Source organism: Anas acuta, chromosome 3 (genome assembly GCF_963932015.1).
Source record: "Anas acuta chromosome 3, bAnaAcu1.1, whole genome shotgun sequence".
NCBI classification, from domain to species: Eukaryota; Metazoa; Chordata; class Aves; order Anseriformes; family Anatidae; genus Anas; species Anas acuta.
Window position 1 is genome coordinate 41,111,092 of NC_088981.1, and position 27,778 is coordinate 41,138,869.

At 42.5% G+C, this 27,778-nt stretch overlaps 1 protein-coding gene across 7 annotated transcripts in view; it reads left to right on the forward strand.

Annotated features, from left to right (window-relative positions):
• TRERF1 (transcriptional regulating factor 1) overlaps positions 1 to 27,778 on the forward strand; it is a 101,370-nt gene that overhangs the window by 48,590 nt on the left and 25,002 nt on the right. For all 7 annotated transcript variants that reach the window (XM_068676768.1, XM_068676766.1, XM_068676762.1 and 4 more), the window contains exon 3: positions 20,159 to 20,256. The gene's annotated coding sequence lies outside the window, so the exon portion shown is untranslated. The remainder of the gene's footprint in view (positions 1 to 20,158; positions 20,257 to 27,778) is intronic.

Consider the following 27,778-nt stretch of genomic DNA (forward strand, 5'->3'; position numbering starts at 1 on the left):
TTCTCAAGATCAAATGATAAGAGCTGAACACAGCATTCTGATGGAAACGTGCTACTGACTTGTGCTGTCGCACAACACTGTTGTCAGTGTTTTCCCTTAGATAACCATGTGAATGCTTTCGTCTCTAAAATGGAAAAAAGAATATTTCTCAGCTGTATCTTGGCATATCTAGCAGTGGTTTTCATTTATTTGCTGAAGACTTGATTCAAATATTGAGTTGCTCCAAGTTGCTGTTAAACCCAACAATGAGTTTTGAGCGCTTCACTTTTTTCATTTAAATGCACTTTGCTTTCTATTGATCTGTCATAGATTTAATTTGCCCCTTGGCCTGGCCTTGTGTGGTTCATCTGGAATTCTTTCCAGTCTTCTGTTTTTGACCAACTGTAAATAATTTTATCATCTGTGGAGTTTCAACTGTTCAGTGGTGGGTTTTTTGTTTTCTTTTTTTTTTTTTTTTTGTGTGTGTACGTGAGGGGGAGCCTTCATGTCATTCCAGTTTGTTCAAGATTATATGAAACATTGCTATCCCTGATACAGAGCTGAGGGCGTCTCTCCCATGATCTTTTTTTGCCTTACTGAAAGCTATTTCTTTTGTTCTCTTGTATTTTCTTTGTCTCTCAGCTGCTTTCTAATCTACATAAATGCTCTCCCTAATAAAACTCAATTTTCTTAGTAGCCTAAAAGGATTTCGTCAAGTATTGTTTGCAAGTCAAATTCACAGCCTTTTAAAATCCGTACTTATGTTGACAAGTCCAAAATACTCATGAACAGTAAAGAGAAAAGTAGGAAGGCTTTCTCTATTGGAGAAGCTAAGCTTGAAAAATCATATCCTGTTGGAAATATTTACATTAAGTGCAGCAAGTCTGTAGCTCATCCACCTTCAGGACACTATTGCCTCTGTTTGCATTGCTCTTTGTTATATCTTAAATGTTTTATTTATGATCAGTCCTTTTTGAATGCAGAAAACCATTTTTCTACATCTTCCAGGCTATTTCCAGTGACAGTAATAGTCCTGCTTTATTCTGTGTCTACCTGAAGGAGAGTTGTGGTTTGATGGGGGATGGTGGTGGTTAGGGTTAGGTGTCTTGGCTTCTAGCTGGAGGTTACTCAGCTTTTCCACCAGACGCGTGTCTTTAATCCAGGGCATTTATATTTTGACCAAAAATGAAAATACTGGAGTTGTAGAAGAAATGACGTACTCCTTCCAACGGCCATCAGTCCGCTGGGTGCTGATACCCTGCTTTGAATGGAGGCTTTGACTCTTCTTGGGCTTAACATAGACACCGTTTTGCCCTACCTTATAAATGTATGTTTCTCTCCTTCCTGTAAAGTAGGGTTTACCGGGCTTTTGACTGTAGTTAAGTTTAGTGAATAATGTCAGTTTATCTTTTTCAAGTAAATACTACAAATGCAAGTAGTAGCGAGAACTCTCAAGCATCTGTGGTTGTTAGGAGGTGTTTTATTCCTCATTGTAGCATCCCAATCTGGCTGGGTTAGCGTAGGATGGTAATACCTGAGGATGGTTTGAGATCTGTTGAGGGAAACCATACATAAAACGTGTACAAGATTTCTTAGAGTTTCTTTGAAGCTCAAGAGTTAGGACACAGCAATTGTTCTTCCCAAGACACGATTTCTGACCGAGGTATGTAGCCTGTAGTTAGTGGGTTTTGTTCATGTAAACCAGTATTTCTGCCTTGAAACCACTGTAGGAAAAGTTCCTTGTACAAGGTTTGTTTTTAAATCTTTTACAGTGTTGGAGCATTAAATAGCTTAACACAGCAGGAGCTTATTCTTTCCAGTCCATAGCTTTCCTTTAGAAGAAGTGGCGCTTTGAAAGTGATGCTGCACAGACGAGCACGGGCATGCACGTGTGTGCACACAACCAGACAGCGGCGTTAGTTTGGCTTTGAAATATGGTGAGAGGGTAGGAACGTGGAGGGAGCAACACCAGGCTGGTCCGATCAGGGTGTCCAGCAGTCTCTGTATTTAACCTCAGAAACCATGGAGTGCCATGCTTTTGTACTTCATATGTTCAAAGCTTCACTAAGGCAACTCGAAAGACTTGTGCTACCCCATAATATTTATAAATTACAAAGCTCTCACACAGGAAAGATGTAACATGCTTTCCTACAAAATTACAAGCGTGAGTGGTGCATTTTACAGCCGTGCAGGTTTTTTGAAGGTAGGCTCAGAAATCTGAGTAACGGAGTGTAGTGGACTAGCGTAGGCCAGCTAAGGAAAACTGATTGGAAGGAGGAGGTACCTGTGTGACAGCAGAGGCCCTGAGGTGGATTTAGGGAGTTTGTTGGATCAAATTTGGAGTTTATTTTTAAAAAGCTTTCCAGGATAGTGTTGAGAGACTATAAAGAACCATCAGGAATGTGAACGAAAAACTGCAAAAGATAACAGGTAGAGAAAAACCTTCCGAGAACAAGGATGGTCTGGAAGAGGATCAAACAAAATGCTTCTCGATTTTGATGTAATGGATTGTATTGCTAGTCCTGAATGCAAAGCTCATCTTTTTTGTTTTGTTTTTACTGCAGAAATGCCTTTTTTTTTTTTTTTCCCTTCTGTGGTATTTTAGAAAGCCACATCTTCAAGTAGAATTGAGTTTGACTTGCTTTTGTTGTTTCTTTATATTGTTGATATTGAGTTATCTGCTTATTGGATGCATGCTTTTCATGCATACCATCTAAGATGCCACCGAGGGATGGTATCCTTGAGGGCTATTTTCCATGTGGTTCTAAAAATAACATTCCGAAATTGAAAGTGCTTTTTCCATATTATTTTGTAAGGATTAAAATCATTTTTCCCCCTTTCAACTGAAGTGCAGAAAATAGGTTGACTGAAAGGCTGACTATCAAATGAAATTTGTGCGTGTTTTAAATAACTTTTCACATTGAATCTCCAGAGATTTTTCTCCCTGTATCTGCAGAAATGTCAGCGAAATTTATCTTAGTCCAAGTTTTTACCAGGGAGAAATCTCAAAAATGTGCGCATTCATTCCCTCCGCCCTTTCCTTTCCTCAGTTCTCCGCCAAGTTGTGCCTCTTTGCCCTTCCCCTGGGTGCTTCTCCCCAGTGCTGCTTGCCCAGATGAGTTTAGGCCTGGGACAGACAAACACATCTGCTTTCATCAGCCAGCTGTTAACGCTCCTGTATGTACGGATTTGTGTTTGCAATAAGCCTCCTTGTTTATCGTGGCTGGTTTGTGGAGATGGAAGGAGCTTCTTAGCACTACAGAATATTCTGTGCGAGGGGAGGTTGCTACAGTTAGCAATAACTAGTTCATAAAGTAGGACAAAGCTGTTTTTACAGGAAAACTTGCTCTATTTTGCATCTGTTTCTTTTGAGTGATGAGTGAAAAAAAAATCATGATTTTTGCTTTTAATTCTGCGAATTCCTGTAATGTTCAGAAAAAAAAATGTGAATAGAATTTACAAGATTATTGCAAGATTATGCAATGGTCCCATATTTGTGAGCAGTTCAGGGGGAAAAAAAAGTCCCTGTTACTTGTACTGTCACTTAAATATGATATGAAAGAGAGACACTTCCCTCCCCTGCTTCCTGCCTCCTTTTATGTTCTTTGCAATATGAATATACTAACATCTATTTGAAAGTTATTTTTGTCACCTAGGCCTTCTTCTTCACATCCACCTCAGAAGCAAGGCGTGCATCTCAGCACTGGGTGTTTGTTTAATTTAAGGGAGAGCAAAACTCATTCAGATGACTGCAAAGCAGGAACAATTGCGTGCCTGAAAAAAAAAACATGATGGCATGCAATTGTTTACCTCACCTGTAAGGTGTTTTGTAATCGCTTTTTTCCCAGATCCAAAAGATAATTTCCTAGGAGATAACAGTTAATAGATGCAAATACTGCGCGAATTATACTCGCCTCAGTCTACCCTGTGCTACAACAAAGGAAGAAAAAAGAAAATGGATATTGGTCCTTGTTCTGCAGTGTGTTGAGGGCCCTTGACTTGCCCTGAGGCAAATAAACAAAATGGATAGATACAATGGAGTAGATTTTTTTTTTCCTCCTTTCCTTCAGCTCCTCACCACTTCTGGTTTTGCATAGATGTGATGGAACTGTTGTTTTTGAGTGTTAAATAATATACATACTTATATAAGAACAAGCTCTATCCATTTTTTGTGGGAGTGGTACTGCGTGCTGGGATTTTTTTTTTTTCCACCAGCCACACGACAGCAGCTTTACGGGCTGCTGAGATTCTCACAAAAATTCTCCTTCACGGCGCTGCCCAGTGGAAGAGGCCGGGTGCTCGGCACTGGGCACCTCGTGCCACTCAGCTGGGCTGCGGCGATGGGCGAATGGCACACGCGGCGCTTCGGTGTGTCCAGAGCTGGTTCTGATGTAGGTAGGGGGTTTTAATGGGTGGCTTTAATGGGGTGGGTGGGCGGGCAGCCTTACTTGCATGGGTGCTTGGGCATGGGACGTGTTTGGGGGTTTCACTTGGGTGGGTGGGTTTGGTTTGTTTCAGCGTTAAATGAAATTCATGGTTCTCCAGCGTAACGACAGAGCAGCATTGGATCTTTGCTGTTTTTGCCTTACAGGAGCCTTTACTCTGTGTTGAGTGCAGTTGCACTTGCCTTGTTGCAGCCTGCTTTCTTGTAACCTGCAGCAACGTGCCGCTTGTCTTCGTTAGCAGTGGGTTGTTGGACCTCAGCCTATAGAAAACGAAGTGACATCTGGCCCCTCAAAAGCTGATATTGATTAACTTAGAGGGAAAAGGGTTCACCGAACTCACTGTCATCTCAGTTTATGGTATAAACTGCAAAAACCAGCAGTATTAATAGCAGTAGTTATTAGGAGTTATAGTTCCAAGGTCAGGCTCCTGACTTGGTCAACTGATTTCCTTAGCAAGACAGAGGGGCTGTCCTTTAGGGCGGCTCAGCAGGAGCTTCACTTCAGTGCTCCAGGGCACTCGCCTCTGCTGGGAACTTTGTCCTTTTCGTTGCCTGTGTGGGGTACCTGGAGGGATAAGCCAACCTGGCTGGCAGTGCTATCAGTGGCATCCACTTCCCAGTGTAGTCAAGTGGGACATCTTCAGAGAGAATAAGGAAAGCATTGGTCTGAAAGATTGTTTAAGTAGCCTGCCCAGTGGAAAATACTTTTTTCAGCAAAGAAATGTCCTTGAAGGAATGCTTACAGCTTAAAGCAGTAAGTCCCTGCATTTCTTTCTTCTGTAAATGCAGCAGGCCTTTGTGAATTGATAGCAATCAGCTCCTAAATCTGCTCACCGGTAAGAGCAAAATACAAACTGAAACTACTCAGTCAAATGGATTGCAGAAGTGACACACATCACTTACTCCTTTTGGTGAAGTGCTCGCTAGCATCTGAGCATCTGTATAAACAGATCCCTTCTGCACCGCTAGCAGCTGTTGATAGGCATTTTCTAGGATATTAGAAACTGCCTCAAAACATCCTGCCAAAGGAACGCCCAAAATGTGCTGGGTTTCTTTTTGTTGTTGTTGTTCTGTTTTGTTTTTGGTTTTATTTTTATTTACTTTTTAGGCATTTATTTCTTAAGTGAACTGACAAACCAGAGAGGAGAGCTTTCGGCGTACTGTGAGTGTTTGATGCAACCTCGTGAATTTCAAGATATGGAAAATTTTGGGTCTGGCGTGATTTGGAAAAGTGCTGCTGAGAGGCCAAACTTATTTTGTTTCCATTTTAAAAATGAAATGAAAAATAGCTCTTAGAGTTTTTCGCTATGATGTTCCATTGCTGAGTAAAAGCATAACATTTGGCCAGGGCCAGTAGCTGTCGGATGGAAGTTTAGTCTGGATGAATTCATTCTCGTGTGGAGGGGTTGGGAGAAATAACGTGGTGCAATTCTACTTTTTCCTATAAAACCCTTTTACTGAACAAGCAGGTCTGCTCTTTCTTCCTGGAGATTGTGGCTGATGAACATGGCAGTAGTGAGAAAAGTTGTGGGTTCATCAGCTGGGGAGGAGAAGGATGCATGTGCTGCAATTCCAGCCTGTGCCTTGGTCATGGGAGGAGCTGTACGAGGTGGCCTGCAGGGCCTGTGAGGCACCTCTTCAGGGCTTTGCTGTTTGGAGACACGAGGCCAGTCCTTGGCGAGCACCTCTGGTTTCAGGGAGGTGTTTCAGCCACCCTTGGGAGGGGGTAATTGCTCGTGACCTGCTTGTGTGTGTGTACACTGGTGCCTCCCACGTGTGTGCTTCCACACATCTTCTCCACTCCTGTGCACCTCTCCTGTCCTGCTCTAGCTGCAAATAGTAAAAAGGGGGCTGAGCAGACCCCAGCCTTGCTTTTCAGGGCTCTTTCTCAATCTGTCCGAAATCAGCGAGAGTGGACTTCTGAGCACAAGAGACAGATTCCTATCTCTAGTGGTCACTTGTTGGTTTTGAGGGCAGGGAGGATGCTTTTAATTTTATAAATTCCTGTTGAAGTATCTATGAAGAAATATTCGTATATTTGTGGAAAAAGAACTATTTTAGATAGCTCTTTGGGGTAAATGTACTTGTCATACAACTTTCTTTTTTTTTTTTTTTTTGCCACGTGGTCTTTCTGAACGCATCTGACATGATCGTTACTCATTTGTGCCATTTGTTTCCTGTCTAATTATATAAGTTAACAAAGCACTCCAGGGTTACCTTTACTTTTATTTGCTTTAGAAATTGTACCATGAAAAACGTTCTCGTCGGGTTGCCTGCTGCTGAACGGAGAGCTGTAAATAAAGTGGTTTCTAATTGAAAGACAGGAGAACCACAGAAGCATTATAATTAATGTGCTCTCTGTTCTTTTTCTTTCTTTCTTTTTTAATATTACCACATGTCTTTTTATAAAGCGAACCGAGTTTCTCTTCCTCCTAGCTATGCTTACCTTGAAACAGTCGCTTGTTACTGAACCAAGTACTCCAGAGCTCTGTTGGACATTTATAACCTTTTATGTATCTGCCTACCTCTGGTGCCATTAAAGTTTGTGTACGCATCTCTGGGTAGCTGAGTGGTGCTAGGAGGCATTCCAGAAGCTGCCCTCTCACCTTTTTTTAAATTCCACAATTCACTTATGAAGAAGAGCACTTGTGGACAGGAGTAAGGAAGAGGTATTTTGTGGGAAAGCATCCGTGTGAGCATCTTGTGATCTGCAGGCAGATGTTACTGAGAACTGATTTGCTGTTTTTGACTGGGAGGGTGGGCACATTTTGCCACTTGTGTTTTAATGGAATGCTCCATCTGCTGTCTAGCCAAATCTCTTTCTGAACAGGAAGGTTTGTGCCAAAAGTAGCATCAAATCAAGAGAAAAGAGGTAGTGTATTTTCTTCGGTTCTCACTAAATGTTAAAACCCAGTGTATCTGAGCGGGTGGGCGACTCCAGATCTCTGTGTATCTGCTTATTTTAAAACATTAGATACATGTAATTCCAGTTGGTTGCTAATTTGGAAACAGAGGCAAGTTCTTTTTGTTTGTAAATGACTGTTCTGTTGTACTTCAGTTCTCCAATTTGGTATTATCTGCTTTATTCAGAGAGTTTTCCTCACAGAGTATCTGATGTGATGAATTCCTGCCTCCTGTGATGAATGTTATTTTTACCATTTTTTCCAAGAGTGGTGCTCTGCCCCTAAATAAGTACATATGTGTGTTCCAGTGTTAGGAAGATACAGCATGGCATCCGTTCTGAAGATCTAGAATTTGTAATACTCATGCACTTCGCTTTAATCATCTCTGGTTATATAATTTTTAATTTTCAGATTCTCTCTACTGGCATGGCACTATTTTGTTCAGATAACGACAGTCATGAGTCATTCAGCAAGTTATTTGATTCAAATGGATGATTTTTTTTAAAGCACCGTGGGGAGGAAGGGGAAAAAACTCTTCTTACTACTTCACCAGAGACAGGAGTAGGAGCTATCAGGATCTTTCCTTCCCCATGCTTGGTACAAGCTAACAGATGCCAGCAGCCACCTGAAGCCAGAACTAGTCGTCTGTGGTGAACTTTTAAGCATGGGAATGGAGTTAAAGCCCTGACATGTGTCAGGGTTTTCCCTCTTATTTCAAGTCTTATAGTTTAGGACTTTCCACAAGACTTGAACCCGCTGGAAATTGTGACGTTCTGAACTCCAGGGCAAGTTCCTTCCCATCTTAACCCAATACTCAGGAGACTTCATCTGTTTGAGGATGCAACTAAAACGAGACCAGAAATGAATCTGCTGTCTTGCTAATGATTTGTTGTTGTTGTTATTTTTTATTGAGCAACATCATATTGTTAAGAACCTCTAAGAAGCTCAGAAACAGACATGAGGTCTGGCAACTGAATGTATCTGGAAACATTCAGATAGCATGAACCAGAACCCCCTTGCTGACTAGGTGTCCTACGCTCGGGGACATCTAGAGTATGCCAGTATCTTGTGTGTGTGAAAAACCTGTACCTTGTGCAGCAGACCAGTGAAGTCACATCCACGGAGTTAAGCTACGCATTTTTCCCCAGGTTAAATGAGCTGTGTAATCCCCCCAAGAAATAAAAATAATGATCAACCACAGGCTGTAGGGCGAAGCTGCATGGCTGTAGCAATGGAGGAGGTGAGCAGAGCATATTTGCTGTTCTTTGTGCTGTGAAAAGAATGAAGAAATGTAAGCACCACAGATCTTGCCTTCCCCAGTAAATTCACCAGAAGCCTCAAACTAGAGAGGTCTAAGGTGTAGCCATCTCAGGATTTCATGACTTAAGTAGCACTGTGTTGTCCAGAGACAGTTACTAGTAATGGATGTGGCTTGAATTTGTAGCCCAGATTACTGAGAGCAAGGCAAAAACGAGTACTCTTTTGATGATCTTTTGTCTCATGCAGTAACTTTTTATCCAGAAATCAGGACAAAAAGCCTCGTCTCTGAATCTTCCATAAAGACAATTTGATTTTGCAGTTTTTATTTTTTCTAGGTAGGTCCATTGCTTATTAAAAGTGAAAGCATTGTTTTGCATAAGCCGAAATAACATTACGGTTGTTCTGGCCTAATTCTTAGCATCTGAAAGAAAACAAATGCTTGTACACTAGTATTTGGAGGCAGCTTTAAATCACATGTGCAGTACTTTCACTGTATCTTAGCAGTCCTTCTCCTCCTTTTAACTGAAACATGGTAGTAAGAACTGTCCTTTGCAAGATAAAACAACACTTGTAGAGCTGAAGGCTGTAGACACATCGGAGAAAGTCCTTGAATAACATTATAGCCCTCCCTGAGAGGTCTCTGCTTGAGGTCTTTGTCAGGTATGACCATGGTTTGAACATTCACCTGACACTCATGCAGGCTGATGCTTTCCTCCTGTGGATGAGGCCTTGGAGGAGGGCTGTTGAGGCACTGTGCTGGGTTCGGGCACCGCACACGTACCTCAGCCTTGCTGTTGGTAAGTCCTGACTTCCAGTGCTGGGACCTGTATAGTTCTTTTAAGAGAGCTCTTTCTAGCTTTTATTTTTCTTCCTGGTAACATTGGATTTATTTTCATGCAGCTATCCAATTAATTATTGAGGTTGTTTCTAAGAGATGCCTTTCTTGAGCTCCTGTGGCTTACATCAGTGCTGCAAAACACCCCGCCGCCCTGAAGAGACCGTGTGGGAGCACGGACCCAAGCTGAGGACCGTGAGGTTTGAGCAAGAGGAGCGATGGTGTCTCTGTGGTGTTGAATGCCAGTGTTGTGCCTTTGGAAGTCAGTCCGAGGGACAAAGGCATGGCTTCAAGAGCTTCAGGCCACACAGTGCCAGCCTCCACCTGGAAGCGTGCCACATGCACTCAGCAGGAATGTTTTCACTGTGGGAGAGGTTCCTGGAGACTCGTGCCTCTGTGTGCCTGCTCACGTGGACTTCGCTCCTGTCTGTCGAAGCTTCAGAGAGATCTTTGGCTGCATCACTTGGCTGAGAGAGGCTGCCTGCTCGTGCTTGGTTGGCATTGTACGAGTTGCTTCTGCTCCTGACTTGCTCTGTATGACTGCAAAGTCTCTCACTTTTAATTTCTGTTGCAGTTGTTTCTTACCTACTGTTTTAATTGTGGTTTGTAAATCAACTCAGAACACGTCCTCCCTCCTCACTCCCCGTCTCCAGCCCCGAGTTATCTTTGCTGGTATTTGTGGTGATGAGGACTGTTAGAAATGGCACTATCTGTCACATACTTCAATCATGAAGGAGTCCGCAGTCAGAACTAAAAATACATGAGGTTCGCAGCATTACTTCTCAATCCTCTGGTCATGGTGCGTGCATCTATGGATTCTTGGGCGGTTCCCAAGGATGCATCAGTGGGGAGGTTAGCATCCATCCTGCTCCAAGTCTCAAATTACTTTTCCAGTCAGATCTCTTGGGTAGATAGATACTCCAGAGAGGCTTCAGGCTGCTGTACGTGAAAAGTGAACAGAAGGGAAACCACGAGTGTGTCAGCAGCACCATCTTCTTTCCAGAATCCTGTGATAAATCAGATAACACTGTTCTGAGAATTGCTTGCTTACTAATTATTGAAACAGCATTACCTTTTCTGCATCTTTAATTAGCATTTCAGCTTGAGTCTAGGACTTGATGATAAAGGGGCCATGTATCCCAGAGGTTCAGTAAATGATGAAAAACTGGTCTGTGTCTGCTTACTCTCCTCCTCCGAAAACAAAGCTGAGCTGCTCTTGAAGTAGAAATGGTGTCAGAAATAATGTGCTCTAAAGATGGAGGTTGCTTTTATTTTTTCTCCATTTCCCCATCAGATGGCTCGCAGTACATGTAAACAATGCAATAAATAAATACTCTGATAAATCCAATCTTAGCTAAGATAAGCATGGAAAATCCTTTTATGCATTTCTAAATCAGAGGATAAAATGCATCTCCTGCAAACTGATAGGAGAATTACAGAGTAAGTCTTTAAAAGCATGGTCTGGAGCAGCCTAGATTTCCAGATAGCACACTCTGAAACTTAATATCCACATAAAACAATTGATGAAAAATGTTGATGTAAAAAATATCGCGTATCTATCTGAGAGAAACTTTTTGAGAGAGCTCAAAATCCAGGGCCAGCTCTATAAAGTGGTATTGGGGTGACAGACACCAGCCCTGTGATCACTGCTGTCTGTTGAAGTTTGAGGCCTTGGTACTTCGTACTTGGGCATCCGAATAACCCAGTGCCTGAAGTAAGAGCTCAGGTAAGAGACTTACCCGAGCAGAATTTATGCTGGGCATGTAACCCAGTTTGTTTAAAGATACGGGAGCTTGTTCTGGTGTTGTTGGGGGTCTTTTGCAGACGGTTTAGGGAGATAATTCACGGAGGCTTCTCTAGATGACAGCAGATGGGAAATCACAGATCTTTGCAGAAGTCTGATGGCTCGAGAAGAGAGAGGAACCGGTGAGCAGACTGGGTGGTTATTCCAGAGACGTACCTGACAGGCTCGAGTAAACAGGACTTCAGAATACGTCCCCTGCTACCTCCTAGCAACCAAAACTTTTATGAGGCTCATTTGGCGCAGATCCATTTGCTTGGAGGGCAATTACGTGTAATCCCTGCAAGAATCAGGTCGCTGTGACCTCGGGCAAAAAGGAGGCTTGAAAGGAGAGATGATCCTTGGGCTCCCTGCTGCAGAGCCCCCAGTTCCTCACCGTTGTGCACAGCGCTGTGCCAGGACACTGGCTGGGCAGCAGGGAAATGCAGGCAGAGCCTTTTGGCTCTTGAATTATCATCCAGGGTAGCGTGCCAGGTGGTTTGTAATATTGCTGAAATAAGGATGAAATGGTCAGGTGTGTATAGTTTTCAGTTACAAGTGTGATGTTTGGTAATGTGCCAGGAATTATGAAGGATGACTTGGTCAACCAGTACGTAAGGTAGAGCCGTAGACGACAGGCAGGTTTATCAATATCACCTTCTTGTTACCTGCTTAATTTGTTCCTGGGAGAAGATACGATGGTGTTGAGCTGTGCCTGCTATCCAGAAGGTTTCTTCCTTGGTTCTTGTTAGGTGCTCTCTGGAAAATCCTTCCTAGCATTCTGCTAAGAAGCTAGTTGGCAGTTTTGACAGAAATATGACTTTAACCATTCATTTATTTAAGTCCCCTTTCTTAGGATACTCTTCTGTGTTGTTTTTTTTTTGTTTGTTTGTTTGTTTGTTTTGTTTTCTCCTCAGTTGTCCACAAAATAAAAAGATTAAAAACCAGAACCAAAAAAATTCCCAAAGCAAAAATAAACCAACCATGTAACCCATGGCCAAATAATTCTCCTTAGTCTTGGAAGGGAAAAATTACCTTCATCTGTGTTTCTCTGCTTGCATTTCTCTCAGGTAAGCGTTAAGCAGGATGAACTTGCTCGTTGTAGAATGTTATTGATGCTGAAGTGAGAAAGTAAACATAAAGTATTCCTGTAAGGTGTCCTGTGTGCTTTGTCACAAGCGGACAAAATTGGAGAGGGCATTGTGCTGCCAGACATGCATTTAGTGTGGGAGATTAGAGGTAGGTTAGAAGGACTGGGAGCAGGTATGCTCTGAAAGTTTAGGCAGTCCAAGACAAATTGTAGAAGCCCGTTCTCAAAGCCTCAGAGGTTGTGTATCTGTGCCAATGGGAAAATCAGGCAAATGTTCACAGCTTAACCTAGGAGGTCTTTTGGGAGCGTTCCTTGTTGGTTTTGCAAATATTGAATGCAAAATCTGGATTAGTTACAAAGGTGCATCCTTACATTTTGCTTACTTCACCATTCTCCCATGCCTGTAAGCTAAAGGCACGATGATACCAGAAAACATAGTCCTTTTGCCTTTTTTTGTGGCATTTCTGGTTATGGGGAATACTGGGAGAGGAGCTTGGGGATCAGCAGATAGCACCTTCTCCACAGAAATGTCTGTACAGGGGGAAGAAATGGATTTGTATGGGGATGGCTAAGGACTTTGAATGTAATGAAGAAAAAGATACTTCGTGGAGCTAATACTTGTGGGGAATAAATTCATCACGCAAAGCTGAGAAAGCTCCTGAGTGTCAATGTGCCTCTGAAAATGGTAAAAGTAATTCTAAAAGTTGAATGGCATGGCATTTAATTATGTGAGGAACCGAAGGGGCTAAAAAATAATAACCTGGTATATCAGAAAGCAATTTAAAATGTAAGCTAGGGAAAATGGAATATTTCTGTCACAATAAGATGAATTCCACCACTGGCTGCATTGATTTAGTGCCTAGAGTTTTGTTGCAAACAGATCTGTAACTATGGAGGAAAAAAAAAAGCAGACTTTTGTTCCCTCAACCTCCCAAGCCAACCCATTGCACTTCTCAGCAGGAACGGAGAGGAAGATTTGGGTAAATACACAAACAGGACTTAAGAATTTAATTAGCTCTGTTGGTTGTTCAATCTCCAGTTGTCTGATTTAATTGTCCCTTTCAAAGGGATCATTTGAAGCAGAGCTCCATATGTGATGTGAATGTCAGTAAACCCAGCTTGTTAGTGTACAGTACGAAGGCCAAAGCTGAATTCTTGTGGGTATTCGCAGCCTTCAATAAATAGTGCGACGGTTCTGAGGAGAGATCGTTCCTTACGCCCACTCGCCCTTAAGATGTTTCCCTTCAATTCAGAAATGAATATTCAGTTAAAAAGTTATTATACATCTTGTCTTTCAAAATATTCTTGGCACTGCATAGGAGTCTGCCTGCAAAGGGGTGGGATTTTTCTCCTCCTTCCACCTTCTGCATGGAAGCGCTGGAACCGAGCAGTGCCTGGTAGACTTGTAGGTTTGTCTGCGTGTTTGTTTGGCTTCCTTTGGGGCCCGCCAGCCCTCCTTCCTCGGCGCTGGGCCTCCTGCTCCGGCCTCGCAGGGCAGAGATGGCGCGGCGGCCTGGCGTGATAGCTCCAGGCCTTCGGCTGTGGGGCTCTTGAGTCTGTCAAAGTGAAAGAAGGAGGGCTAAGGCTTGTTACAGGGAGTGCCTGCTGGATGATGTATCTTTTATTTTGAGCGATGGGGGAATTTCATTTAGGAGAGTGGTTGTTTTCCAGTAATTTTGCGAAGGGAAAGTGTAGTTTAAGGGTTTTTCAGGGAAGCGGGGTTGTTTACTGACATCGTTCTTGGCGATGATTTGTTTGAACAGTTTCAGTCGCCTCGTAGCTTAAGTAAGGAACTGAAATCTTTGCGAGAGTGTAGGCTTAGGGTATTAAGAATAACGAAAAGAAGGGCTGACAGAAATGTGTTGCGGGAGAACTCCTTGTACTGAGTGATTGGATGATAAAAAGCCAGAGGAAATTGCTCGCAGATAAATGAAAGTAATGTGTGTGGGAGGAAGGGGGGTCACAGCTCTCCGTACGCCGTGATGAGTTCTGCACCAGGTGTTACTGCTCTGGAGAGGTTTTGTACTTACAGTAGTTCTGTAAAAATGGCAGTGTAATTATCGGTAAAATAGGTGCCAGGACTCATTTGTGGAGGAATAGAAAACAAAACAGAAAGCGTAAATGTGCCTCTGTGTAAATGTGTGATGTTCACCTGTCTTAAATACTGTGTGCGGTTCTGGTAACTCCTCACCTTGCCTCTCACCTCCCCTACTCCACAAACGTTGTAAAGAAGGGTAAAGAAGGAAAATCTCAAGTATGGAGTCACAAAACCTAGTAGGGGACCTCAGTTTGGAACATGTCTGATTAGGAGACCTGCAGAAGCCATGAATGACAAGAAGAATGGAATGGAGAGTGAGCATCTGCTGTCCTTTCCAGGAGACTAAAGAGCCCTGGGCAAAACGAGCATGAGAGTACTAGGGATTTGGGGTTTTGGATTAGGTATTTTTCATTGTCTTTACCTTACTAGTACGGTGATGGCACTTGCATTCCTACACAGCCTTTCTGGGCTCTTGTGGGTTTTTGGCGTGTGGAGAGGAGAAGAAATGAGCTTGCAGGAGGACAGAAGAGAGCTGAGGTGAGGCTGAGGAGGGCAGCCTCGCTGTGTGCCGGAGGAGTGAAGCCTGCTCTGAGAGAGGAGGAAGAACATGGACCTTGGACGCAGGATCACTTTTGCAGAAAGGACTGGGGAATGGATGGACAGGAAGGAAGCAGCCAAACACAGGAGCTGTAGAAATAGGCAGGCAATCCTCTGCCTACTGAAACACACTTCCAAGGAGGGGATGGAAACAGGAGTGTCAGGATCTGAGATTCTGCTGTCAGCAAATGCCTGTCAAACTCGTGAGCATTGTGCCAGCACTCCATCCCCCAGCAGATGACAGCCTATTACTGGTATAATTTTGTTTTGTTCACCTTGACTGCTCTGTGTTGAGGCCGTGTTACTGACTGAAGAACCATTATAACTTTTAGACAACACCTCATAATGGAATATTCTTTTTAAGTGACACCACATAGGTAAGAAGATATAAAGACACTCTCAAGATTAAACACCAGAATGAAAATACGCTTTTATAACGTCATTTTAGACTTGTTTTACATAAATGTACTTTTTGAGGTATCTGTAAACTGAATTGGTTTTTTCCTTACAACATTGCTGCCCAGCTTGGTGCATATGATGGACTTGCTGAGAAGACAGATTAAACATGTGTAGAAGAAAGCTGTGTTGGATCTCCAGTTCATTTGCAGCAGGTGTTTGAAGTTATGTGGTGAGAGATGCAAGAAATGGCAGTAAAGAATATTTTCTCCTGGACAGGATGAGCTGAACCCTGTCCAGGGGAACTGAGCCAGTGCCACAGAGCTGCCATGTAATGTGCTCATTGAAAATGGGCATCTCCTGGGCAGGCATCTGCTACATCTGTGGTGGTCTCTTCCCAGGTTTCAACTTGGTCATCTGTTTTTGTGTGACTGGGAAGCATCTAACTCGATGCCTCAAGCTCAAATCAAAACCGCTTGATCTATAATCTAGTGAATATAATCTAGCGCAGTGCAGTATCTGTTCTCTGAAGTGCTGGATCCTACATGTGGAAAACTACTTCGTTTTGGAATTCATAACTATCTGTACTAGAGCATCTCATCTGTAAGATGTGCCATTTGTCTACATTCATTTCCACAGCAAATCTCTTAATGCAATATTGTTGGAGCATTTAGAAGTTGTAGAAATGAGCATGTCAAAAAAAAATAATTGCATGCAAGAAGAATCCTGCCCTCAGAAGAGAATTTAAATTTCTAGAGGGCTTTTCTAGGAAATAAGGTGCAGTCAGAAAGCTGAATGCCAGAAAGACTGGAATAGAGACTGTGTTCTTCTGCAGTAGTTAAGCAAGCCAATTTAATGGATGACAATAGTTCTGGTGCTTTCAACATTTTGTTGCTGGTTTTGCCACTTGATGTTGTTGCCTATATTGGTATTAGTTGTTACGGTTATGTTCAGTTGTTGTTCATCCGCTTCATACCTTAAGGTGGCTTAATTTCCCTTCCAAAAAATAATTTAAATACTGTTTAATTACGATGGACCAATTCAGATAAAAGGATGCTCTTGGTCAACCTTGTAACAGAAATAATGGCAAACAGAGTGGAGAAAACTCTTGTGTCTCATTGGGTTAGAAGAGGTTTGTTCAATTTGCAGGAAGGTTATCAGCTGGTATCTGTGTATGGTGAGTTTGGCTGCCACTGGGCAGGAGGAGAAGAGAATCACAAATGAGTTGTGTTCTTGTAGGGTCACACTTTGGATGCTCTGATGGTGTGTGGGAAGTCTGAGTTCCCAATTGCAAGTCAGTTAAGTTCCTGATGCCAAATGATATAAAAGTCCATCTTGTTCAAGTAAATATTGTTGTTGTTAAGGTTGTGTGTCCTGTGTCGTTGGATTCATTTTACTTTGATAGAGGGTATGTGTACCCTCATCTTTGATCTGTCTTGCTCTTTTTATGTCTAAAATCTGCCAAGCAATAGCAGCTGTAGCATTATTTTTGGAAGCACGTGGCCTGTGCTGGACAAAGACAAGTAGAGTGCAGTGTATTTGCCTGGCTTTGCCTTGGTGCCACCGCTCATCATGGTGGGGCTGTGTAGCGTCTTCTTCTGGACAGAGCTTCATCTTGTCCTAACCTGCTGTTGGGCCTCAGAGCAGCAGCAGAAGTTCAGGAGGGGGCCAGTGTCCTGGAGCACCATGTAGTCACAGCAGGCTGGAAGATCTCTCTGAAGGCTCTTGACTTGGGGCGTGTAGCTGAGGGGAGTGGAGGTTTGCAGCAAAACTGGCGGCCCAGAGTTGCCACCGCAGGGCACTGCTGCAAGGGGTTTGCTGGTGTTTGTGTGATCCCTTCTAGATAACCTGTGTGTCTTTTTGCTTCTCCTTAAGTCTGTTGTGCAAAGGGTTTAGCACCCACTGATTTAGCCCTTGTCAGTTGTCTTCCTGCGATGTTTCTCAGTAACTTGCAGGCAGGTGGAAGCTTTGGGTTTCTGGGGTTTAACATGGCTGGTCTAACTGCGGGTAGCTCCCTGGCAGTTCCCTGGCCTTTGGTGTTTTGTCTACAGTTTACTGCCATCTTCCATTTTATCCCTGGAAAATACCTAGTGTAACTTTCAGCGCGGAGCTTTGCTGATCAATATGTTATAAGCGTAGTCAGGTTCAAGAAATTGCCTTCATTACTATCTTGAGATGAAAAATTGATTTAGTTGCATTCTCTCTGTGCTAATTCGTTGGTGCTTTACATTGCCATAAAAGGTATTAAGAGCTCCTTATTTTCCAGCAGTGTCATCAATCCTAATGAAGAGAGAAGAATGAGAATTTATATTGTGTGTATGGGATAGCTGATCTCTGACTTAGCTCTTCATTTGTAAATGTTGCTGAAGACTTTGCTTCTCTTCTCCTTACTGTGCTTAGGTTATAGCTGGAATCGAGGGGCTGGGATAGGAACAAAACTGAAGAATATGGTGAAGGAATACTAATTTACACTGCTTTTTAATCAACTTCAAAAACGAGATGATGAAAATTTAATGAAAGCTATTGTCAAGGAATTAAAATGTTATTTGTGAATTTGTTTGGGTTGGTCCTGCATTAATTAATATTGAGACTATTTTTAATATTTATCAGTCATTAGTTCACCATTTCTGGCTCTGAAATGTCCAAAGTTTTGTTCTTTACCTGTGGTGTTATGCAGAAGAGCTTTGCACGTGCCTGCTAATTTAAATACAACTGCGTGTGGGTATTCTTGTAGCTCTGCTGATGAATGTGAGTGACTCAGCGGCATAAATGAACATAAATGAGCAAAAAGGGGGTGTAGTGGGAAAAGAAGCCAAAAGAAAAAAAAAATAATAAGGAAAGGGTTTTCTCGGGCATTCCTGTTGTTGCTTTTCCCACCGTCCATAGGGCTGGTCTCTGCAGGAAGCTGCCAGGGATGGTCTGTCTGCAGAACACTTTGGCATTTTTAGGTTCAGTACAAGCGCTCGTTGTTCCAGAGCAGATGGATAAACTAAAATCAAGCCGAAGCGTGTACTGTGACTGTGGTCACTGCTAATGATAAAGCAGTTATTTTTTAATGATGTTTAAAAAGATCTTGGCAAGTTCTAAACAGCCGTGTTGAGCTGAAAAAAAAAAAAAAGCTTTCCCTTTTGTCTCCACTAAAGTTAACCTTGGGTTTTCCATCCACTTCCGAATATTTCTTGTTACAAACACAGGCGATAGCAGTCAGTCCTCTCTGAGACTCATCGTGCATCTACAGGTGTTGAAGACCAGGATAAAAAAAGAAGTTGGCTAAAACATAAAGTAGATGCAGCTTAAAAAAAAGTCTTATGTCAACATACAAGCAGATTTATTAAAGATGTTACTCTCAAAAGGTGGGCTTCCCTGAGAAAAGCCGTCAGCAGATAAGGATGCAAGCAGGTAAGGAATGGTGTGCTTTCTGGGACATCTGCAGCCTTTCAGCTCACATCCAGAATGAGATCTGGGCATGCACAAATTGCGGGTACTGTGACTCAGTAACTTCGTATGTGAGAACTCGCTTGTCTCCAAGAAAACCCATGTGTCCCTGTGCGAGGCTCTCAGCATTTACTGTCAGCTGAGGGGTTCTGTAAAAGAATCACCTTGGGGGCTGGTGAGGCTTCACGAGGAGCTCTGTTATCTCCTGCAGTGTGTGTTTTGGTCAGGTGTGTTGGGGTTGTGCCGTGAACCTCCACTTTCCTTTGGCTTTGGGGGGGGCGTGAGGTGGGACACTGGGGTTGGTGCTGGGCCAGGTGAGGGAGCCACTTGTGTTGGTTTCCCCTGCTGTGGGGGGTGAGGGAAGGACCTGCTGCTTCTGGGGGTTTTGTTTCTTGCTGCGTGCAGTCGTGTCACAGAGCCTGGGACCCATCACCAGAGATATTCAGAGAGCGCCTTCAGCAGGCCTGTCTGATGGGAAGGTGACAAGCAGCCAGTGGGCGAGAGGAGGAAGATGCTGGTTGAGCTCATGGGGTCACCTGTGCCCTTCTCCTGCGAGCCACCGTTCATATAGTTACCTCTTACGGCTCGAGTGACTTTCCAAAACCTCCTAGCAGGGCCTGATGCGAATGGAAAGTTTCCCATTGACATCAGTGAGCGGTGAAATCGCACCTTTGGTTTCCAGGCTGGCCTCATTCAGGGCCTTCCCTAAAAGCCGTCTTGGCAGCAGCACCTACAAAACAAATACGTTGCTTTCATTTAAATAATTGAAGATGCCTCGTCTAGATATCTTGTCTGAACTGGGTGACAACCTGATTGTATCTCCCACACCTTTGACTTTCATTAATCCCTCCCTTCCTTCTCTTGTTTGTGTCACGCTTGCCAGCGAGGTCTCCTCTCCGTGAGAGCATCCAGCCTGCCCTCGGGTTCTGTCAAAGAGCCGTGAGATGCTGCGGAGTCTTTACGGTCTCTGCAGTAGAGACACAACATCTTGTTTTATTTATTGAGTCAACGTAACCCATTCCTCATTTTTGCAGTAGGCGCCAAGCTGAGTAGGAAGAAAATATGAATTTTCTCTTATTTCAGTCTGTAGCTTGAAGGACCATGAATGTATTAATCCCAGAGATTTGACAACAAAGCAATCCCTTGCTATCAATATGGAAAAGTAGGTACTTTACTGTTTTTTAAGGGAATTACCAAGCTGATAGATGTCTTCTGCAGTAATGAATTGAAGAACAGAGTAGGATGAAGATACTATACTGAACAGAAGTTAATATTTGGTTGTGTTAACAATAGGATGCTCATTCTTGCAGGTCTGCTGATGATTTGGGATGAGTTGGTAATATTTTATAAGTTAACCATGCAGGAAAAAAATGAATTTCCATTCTTTTGTTTTATGTTTAGATACATCACTTTGAAATCACAGCATGAAAGCAGCATGAAATGTTATGGAGAAGACGGCACGGCAAGATACAGCAGTCTTACAAATAATCAAAAATCAGGTAATGTTGCAACATCACAAGTCCACTTTCTACTAGGCTTGCTTGTTTAATGTGGCTTGGTGCTTTTTGACCATTTCCCAGAATTCGCAGTTCTGAGTCTCTGTAGCTTTACTGATGGACTTCTTAAATATGGCTAATTGTGTGTTGGCTTTTTCCTGTGAAACACTGTTTTATGTACCTCAGTATGTATGGCACAGGAGATCCCCGTGTTTTTACATCTTTCTTAAAGGTCTTAAAGGCCTACCTTGGCTTTATTGTCTAGTACAAGCAAAGTCGACGTGACCTTAATTAAAAGAAGTGAGTCTGTGGTGCTCAGTTCAGCGTAGCTGCTCAGTTTTATCAAGTCCCATTGCTAGGTACCAACATGATGTATTTTAAAGGTACTTTTCAAAGGGTCCTGCAGCTGCATTTATGAAAATGTGATTTCCTTTGGGGGAGATGCTGGATCAAAATAGCTGTTCCCTCCCTATTGAAAGCTTAGCCATATGCTATTTCCCACGTGCTACTCCTGCCTGTTTTTTTTTTTCTTTTTTTTTTTTTTTTCCTAATTGTTTATTTGTCTCAGGATGTTTCCTTCTTGCCTGTTTTTGCAAATCCCAGCATATGTTCTCTGACTGCTTCACGGCAGTTACAGTCACAGAAAAAGGCAATCACCTTACAAGCTTCAGAACATAAACACTACAGAGGTCAGGAAGAAATTGGCAAAGTGCGTTATAAGGGTGCTCGCCTTATACTAAAATATTGTTTGCCAACTGCTGAGGCTGGAACAAGAGCTGATGGATTGATGTTTGAGTGGAAAGGCATAAATATTCCCCCCTCTCTCAATTCCATCAACAAATTCATCAAATCAACAGACATTGACTAGACATTGTAATGTACCCATGTCTGGCAGTGGGCAAAGCCTGACCTCTCTCCCTGTGATCTTCATGCTGGGGTCTTGGCAGGTCTGCAGAACTAGGGTCTTTCTGAAGAAAAAAAATTGCTCAATTAAGTAATACAAGTAAACTGGAAAATGAAATTGAGGGCAATTTAGATCATAGGACATGTTCATCTTCGAGGAAGCATGTGGAAGAATTGCCCTTGATGTAGGACTCAGCAGAAGGTGATACAATTTCTTAACACATCAGCAGTCAGTAAACCTGGATTGGCTGAAGACATTTCAAATAAAGTTTCATAGACAGCTTCAGCTTTGATCAAATATACAATGATGTATTGGTGAATATTAAAAAAACATTGTGTTTTTATCAGAGGTGATCAGCCCCTTTAATAAATGCTGTCTTCTGTAAGCTTTTTAGTTACTTAGTCTTGGGATATGCAATTCAAATGCCCTTTGGCCTCAGCCAAGGTTTTATATTTTAGTTTTACTTTATCATTTTATATTTGCACATCATTTAACGTTTGCCATTTTTATGAAATAATGCTGTGCTTGCTTCAGCCACAGTTCTGCAAAACCTTCAAAGTACCTCGAAACCATAACGTTGCTTAACTGACAACAAAGATGATCGGAGCGCTGAAGCAGCCTTCCTCATTTCTACGGGACCCGTGGAACTTTATCTCCCTTAAACTAAACTGAGTTAATGGCTTTATTTAGGAAGTAGCCTCCTCTTCTTGAATAACAAGAATTCTGTTAGTTTTAGGAAAAAAAGTTTTTATTAAATTACCAGTGCCTCAGAATGCATTTTCTACTTATAACTTAGATCAAAAGAAGAGGAAAATGTTTCTGCTTGTTTGTCTTCCTCTCTCCTCCCCCTTTATTCTAGAGACTTTCCTGAGATGATCAACTGTTGTTTTTTCGTTGTTTTTTTTTTTTAAACTTTATTGAAGTGGAGAAATTGCTCGGTTCCCCTCCCAGTGCCGTTGTTGCTTTCCCCTCCCCCAAGTCCAATGTGTTCTTTATTAAAGTGAATTAGGACATTCTCGTTTCTCTTAAGAGTGGAAATGGGAACAGCTCAAATGTGCAGCCACATGAGACTCACCAGCCTTTCCAACTGCACTGCAGAAGGAGCTCAGCTGCAAAGGGAATGATAATTTTTGAAGGATTTGTGCAACTGTTGAAGAATTACCAGTGTTAATAATAAAAAGCAGCTAATCTGTTTTTCCTCTTCCGTTTTGAGTGTTTAGCTTTCCTGATACGCTTTCTATAAAACCAGTGTACTAAGTATTTTGGTTCCTTTCCATCTTTTTGCTTTTGCAAGTATTTTATTCCTGTATGCTCTCCTATGTCAGAGTGTTTTTGTGGTGGTGTTTTTGCCTAACAACTCCATCTTTGGGGTTTGTATGCAGATGTGGGGCATGGATTTGAGACCTCTACCATTGAAAGATAGCATTGAAGTGCAGTACAAAACATACAGTTTTATCCAGGACTGGGATAAAGAGGTTTTCAGCATGAAGTATTTGTCCTTGAGATAGCTATATAAATTGTTGGTGGCCCTTGAAATCCACATGGCTGTTTTGCAGCTTGTTCTAACCAAAATAGCTACAATTCTGCATCTTTTAACCCTTGTTTCCAGTGTTTGCCTCTCTTTGTCGTTACATCCGACACTCATTCAGAAGTTCTGTAGGAAAAAAGGTAGATGTGATGTTTGAGTTACTATCTTCCTACCTCCCTATCTCCTTTTCTCTCTGCTAATTCTCCCAGCTACCTTGCCTGGCATTAGAAAGTATTGGTTCTGCTTTAGTTCTGTGCCTCTTTTCTCACATGCTTATTTCCTGTGCCAAAAAACTGGAGCTGGGGCTTGAGCTGTAGCTAAACGAAGAGTTATGGAAGCAAAGCTCGTGTCTGGGCAGCCTGCAAGAGCACGAGGGTCTCTGAGACATACCGCTCTTCCTCTCCCAGCTGAGTTAAGGCTTCTGAAGACGTAGGGATAGAGCCAGCTCTGTTCCTGGAAGCTGGCTTTGGGAAACGCAGCTGTGTCCCATCTCATAGATCTCTCCTGGGTTTTAAAGACGCTCTCTCCGGTGGGTTCTTAGTGGTGGTTTTATGCCAGTAGTGCCCAGCTGAGAATCACGCCTGTCTGTGCTATCATTTACTTAAAGGATGGCGTACAGTTAGCTCAGGTGTCGGGGGCTCCTGGTGCTGTCAGTGTTGGCAAAAGAGAGTGTATCAGGGAGGGATCTACTGTGTACTTGTCTCTGTCCTGAGAGAAATCGGAGAGAGAGAGATAGATGATGTGAGTGATGGCTGGCTGGATTTAGGAACAGCACAGCAAATCATCTCACAGTTCTGAGTTACAAAGCAAGCCAGTAAAAACATTCCGGTAAAAAAGCTAAAATTGAGTAAGATAAATCCTGTTTTGTTTCTGTTGACGCTAAGTGGTAGGAAAAAAAAATGAAAGAAAGGAAGGAAGGGAACAGAGAACTTCTGGTTTTGGATTTTGACTTATGTGTGGTAAAAACAAAGCTTATGTTCTGATAGCAAAAAGACGGGCACCTGAGAAAGCCCTGTCTCAGCCTGTCTGACTAAAGGGCAATAAGGTGTCATTAAAACGTGACTGGTGTTGGAAGAACAAAAAGTAGTGATGCATTTCTCTAAGCAGGCGTGCTTTGAGTTAAATATTATTCAAAACAAACAAACAAACCAAACCAAAAACCAATCAAACAAAAACCAGAACAAACAACCACCCAACAAAGCAAAACAAAGTTGTTTAAATTGCTGAAAACAGTAAACTTACTGCAACTGATGTGTTACAGTCCCTGGCAGCACTGTGCAAATCAGCATCTGCTAATGCTATTGCTTGTGAGTAGCTGCAAGTGCTCTGTCCTGCAGAAGCCAGTTGAGTGTGGAAGAGTTGTTGGTTTGTTGTTGTTGTTTTGGTTGTTTGGTTGTGGTTTTTTGTTTGTGTGTGTGTGTTTTTTTGCTTCTGCCTTCTTATCTAGTCTTCCTTTTTCGGACTAACTGGTAGTTCATCTGTAAAAACATGTAGATTTTTTTGAGTAAAGTCATTGCTGAAAATTTTGAAGTCAGTTGAAACTATAGGATCCAATTCCATTTTGATTTGCAGCCATGCAGCATACTGAGACAGCTTAGATCAGTGCCATAATAATTTGACAGCCTATTAATGAGACTGCTTCCTTCAGCGTGTGCTTGCCTACAGTCTTTTGTTATCCCTCTCCATTAACTTTGTTCTGAAACTGGAGTCGGCTGGCATTCGGTCCTGTTTTTGCAGCCCACACCCAGCACAACTTGCGAGCACTGACTTATTTGGTGTGGATGTCTAGCTCTGAAATTCGTGCTGGGTTCAGGGAGCTGAAAAATGTGACTGTGACTTGATATGTTGTGTACTAGAGTTGAAATTTTCTGCAGGTTTCAGGTTCTGTGTTGTGTGATAGAGCTTTTTCTTTTTTTTTTAATATGTTACAATTATCCTCCCCTTTTTGCTGCCTGCCTTTTTCTCTAGGATTTTCTGTCTCTCCAGTGATACAATTTATGAAGGATGTAAAATCGGATCATCTTTACTGAAGACTGATAACATCAGAATATTCTTCCATTTTCTGTATACCAGAATTAAATTATGGCGCGCTTCCAGGAGCAACTATTGCTTGTATTGCCTTAGAGTTGCCTGTGTTTTGAAGAGGGAGACAGTCGGCGTGTGTAAAGGCATTTCGGCAAGCTTAGCATGTCTGTGGCTTTCAGCCTGTGCAGCTTACAGGGACCACACTGAAACGATGAGAGAAGAGTTGGAGTGAAACCTCGTCTCTGCTGAAATCAATTGAGCTTCCATTAGTTTGCATCCAGATTCCATCCATAATGTTAAATATGGCATTTCTCTTTCTAGGCAGTCTGCAGAAATGTTTCTGTCCTTTTGCATTTGTTTTCATGTTTCTTCGTAACGATTGCGTAATTGGGATATATCTGCAATGTCAGAAATGTAATAGGCTCAGAGTGTAAGTGACTGCTGGAAAGGACAGGAGCACACGGCTGCAGGACCGCTCCTGCTTTAAAACTCCTGCTGCTTTCCGAAGTTGAGTTGTTTAATTTAACCATTTAGTAGTAAGCTGCTGTTGTGATAAATGGCAATTAGAGATGTTCAGAAGTGTGTGCTTAACAAAAAGGAGAAAAAAAGCCTTTTCTTCCTGTCACTGGAAGGAACAGAAATCATTCAGCACGCTGCCAATGGCTTCTCACTTGGCTAGAGACTAACTTCAGTGCTCCTAGAGCCTTAATCATGTTTCGTACAGCATCGGAATACTCCTCGTTAACTTTTAATCCAGCAAACAATGTATTCTGTGGGCTTTTCGTTAAATTTGATTGCAGATACTCAGCATATAGCATCATGCCCTTGAATTTAAGCCTGTTCAGGTACTAAAAACAATTCTGATGTCTCAGGGTCTGGTTTATTACTGGCTGTGCCTGAAACATGAACACCTTGACCAGTACGTGGAGAACCGGGAGAGGTAAACCCCCAGGTGAAAGAGTGCTGTAAGTGGAGTTTGGTGTGGTTTCAAACAGCTGCCCACAGAGCTGCTGTGGCTGCGGGTGGTGGCATCTGCCAGCGTGGTGCTCCTCCTGTGACAGAGGTTCAGGGACCTGCCTGGATGCTTGGGTCGTTTTTCTAGCTAAAGTGTGTTATTGGCTGCTTTAGGAGTAAGTGCTCCTACTGCCCTAGCCCTGAAGCTCTTGTGGTCTTTTAATTGTCTCCTGAAGATATTTACTCTCCTTCACTGGTTTGTGTCACTGTTAGGTCTCGTCCTTTGGCTAATGCTTGTCACTTCACATAAACTGTAAAAAGAATGGCTAAAACTGAGAGCTTGGTGTAAACTGTAATGCCATCAAGAAGCGAAGATAGGACATAGGTCCTATGCAAAAGGTGTATGAACAGGTCCACTCGTGGCCTGGTCTCAGGGAAAGATGGTCAGAGTCCCAGCCGAGCTTTAGGAATTGGCAGGCATGAAAGGAGATGATATTCCTGTGCAGGATCCCCTCTTCCTCTAAAAGTCGATGGCCTTTCAGTGTGAAATACCACACAAGTGTTTATTTTTATGCCCTTTGAATGCTTTGTGCAGGCTTTGTTTAGTTTCTCTTCATAACTTTTAATAGGAAGTCTTTGAAGTTGGGTTGTGGCTAAAAAAAAATCTTGTTGGCAGGCTGGCCGTTCATTGTTGACTCCTATCTTTCTTAATTGTACATCCATAAAAATCTGGAAGGGAGCGTGCGCGGAGCAAATACGAAGCGATGCATATTTCTGGAAGGGGAAATAAGCTTGCAATTATTCGCTGCCATTATTAGTCACGTGAAAAAGTTACATACTAATGGTTGCAGATGGTGTACACAAAAACTGTACGCACTGAAAGCCTTCTTCCTTGGGAGCTATGGTTTTCTGTCATACATTGTGCTACAACGGAAAGGGGGTTTTGTGCCCGCAGCTATATATTGCTCTTATTTGCTGTTGCTAGCACAGGACTCGTTAATATGCATCTGGCAATGGTTAAAATTGTCTGTATCTGTGGCTTCACGTTTATTCATCCACATCAAGGATTCTCTTAGGTTAAAAAAAGGTAAGGAGATCGGTATAAAGGAGCCTTTGATGGAAAGTGTTACGTGTAGAAAGGCAGATGTGAAAGGGCAGGGTTGAAGTTGTGGGCTAATATTGTTGTGTTCTTGTTCAAGTTCAGAATCACGGTTTATGTTGAAACGTACTCATGTGTGCAGGCACACTGTGCCTCCCTGCATGTGGATGATTGTAGGCACAGCGATCGCGTCGTGTTGTGGGATGGAGAAACAGCCTCGTAACGTGACTGCATTTGTGTTGTTGTTGTGCTGTTCATTGAAAACGGTACAGGCGTCGGTGAAGTGTTGTTCTGAATTGCAGTTTGTGTGGTGAGAAAGATAAATGGTTGCATTTAGCATGAATTAGTCTGTTAAAATAATGCAAACTGAAGAAAGGTAAGAGAGGAGAAGAGAGGCTGGAATTCAGTGCTTCTGGTGTAAGGTGAGCGACCATAACAGCTTTCCAAGGACTTATTTGCTCTTAGCACCGATCAGATTCCAAACAGGTGAGCAAAGAAAGCTGCAAGCACAGCTGCATTTGGGTAACTGTGCTTGTGATTTGGGGGTGTGTTTTTATTTATTTATTTACTTGTTTTAGGGTTTTTGTTTGTTCTGTCACGGCAATGAGCATTGATCTTGCATCTTACTCTTCAGTGATGCTTTGTTTTCATTCCACTGGTGGATGCTTCCTGTAGGTACCCTGAAAGCTGTGAGAAGCTGTGGAAGGCTCTGTGCAAATCCTGGATGGCAATTACATATTTTTTTTTGGAGGTCCTTTTAATCTGAGTACTGTCAGCTTTGTTGAAAGCCCTGGTTTTCTTTTACCCTTCTTTTCAGGCCTTTGTGCAGGCGTCTGTTATTTCATGCTAGAAAATGGATGTGTTGCTTCTGACAAGAAAGCTGTAATGCTAGAAAAGGTGATTTGGCTCGATAGTTAACTGTCTGGCTAAAGCTAGTCACAAGAGAGCAATATGTGGCCAGCTATGGCTTGAATGCTCATATACTTCAGGAAGAAATAACTCTTGGTTTAGAAGA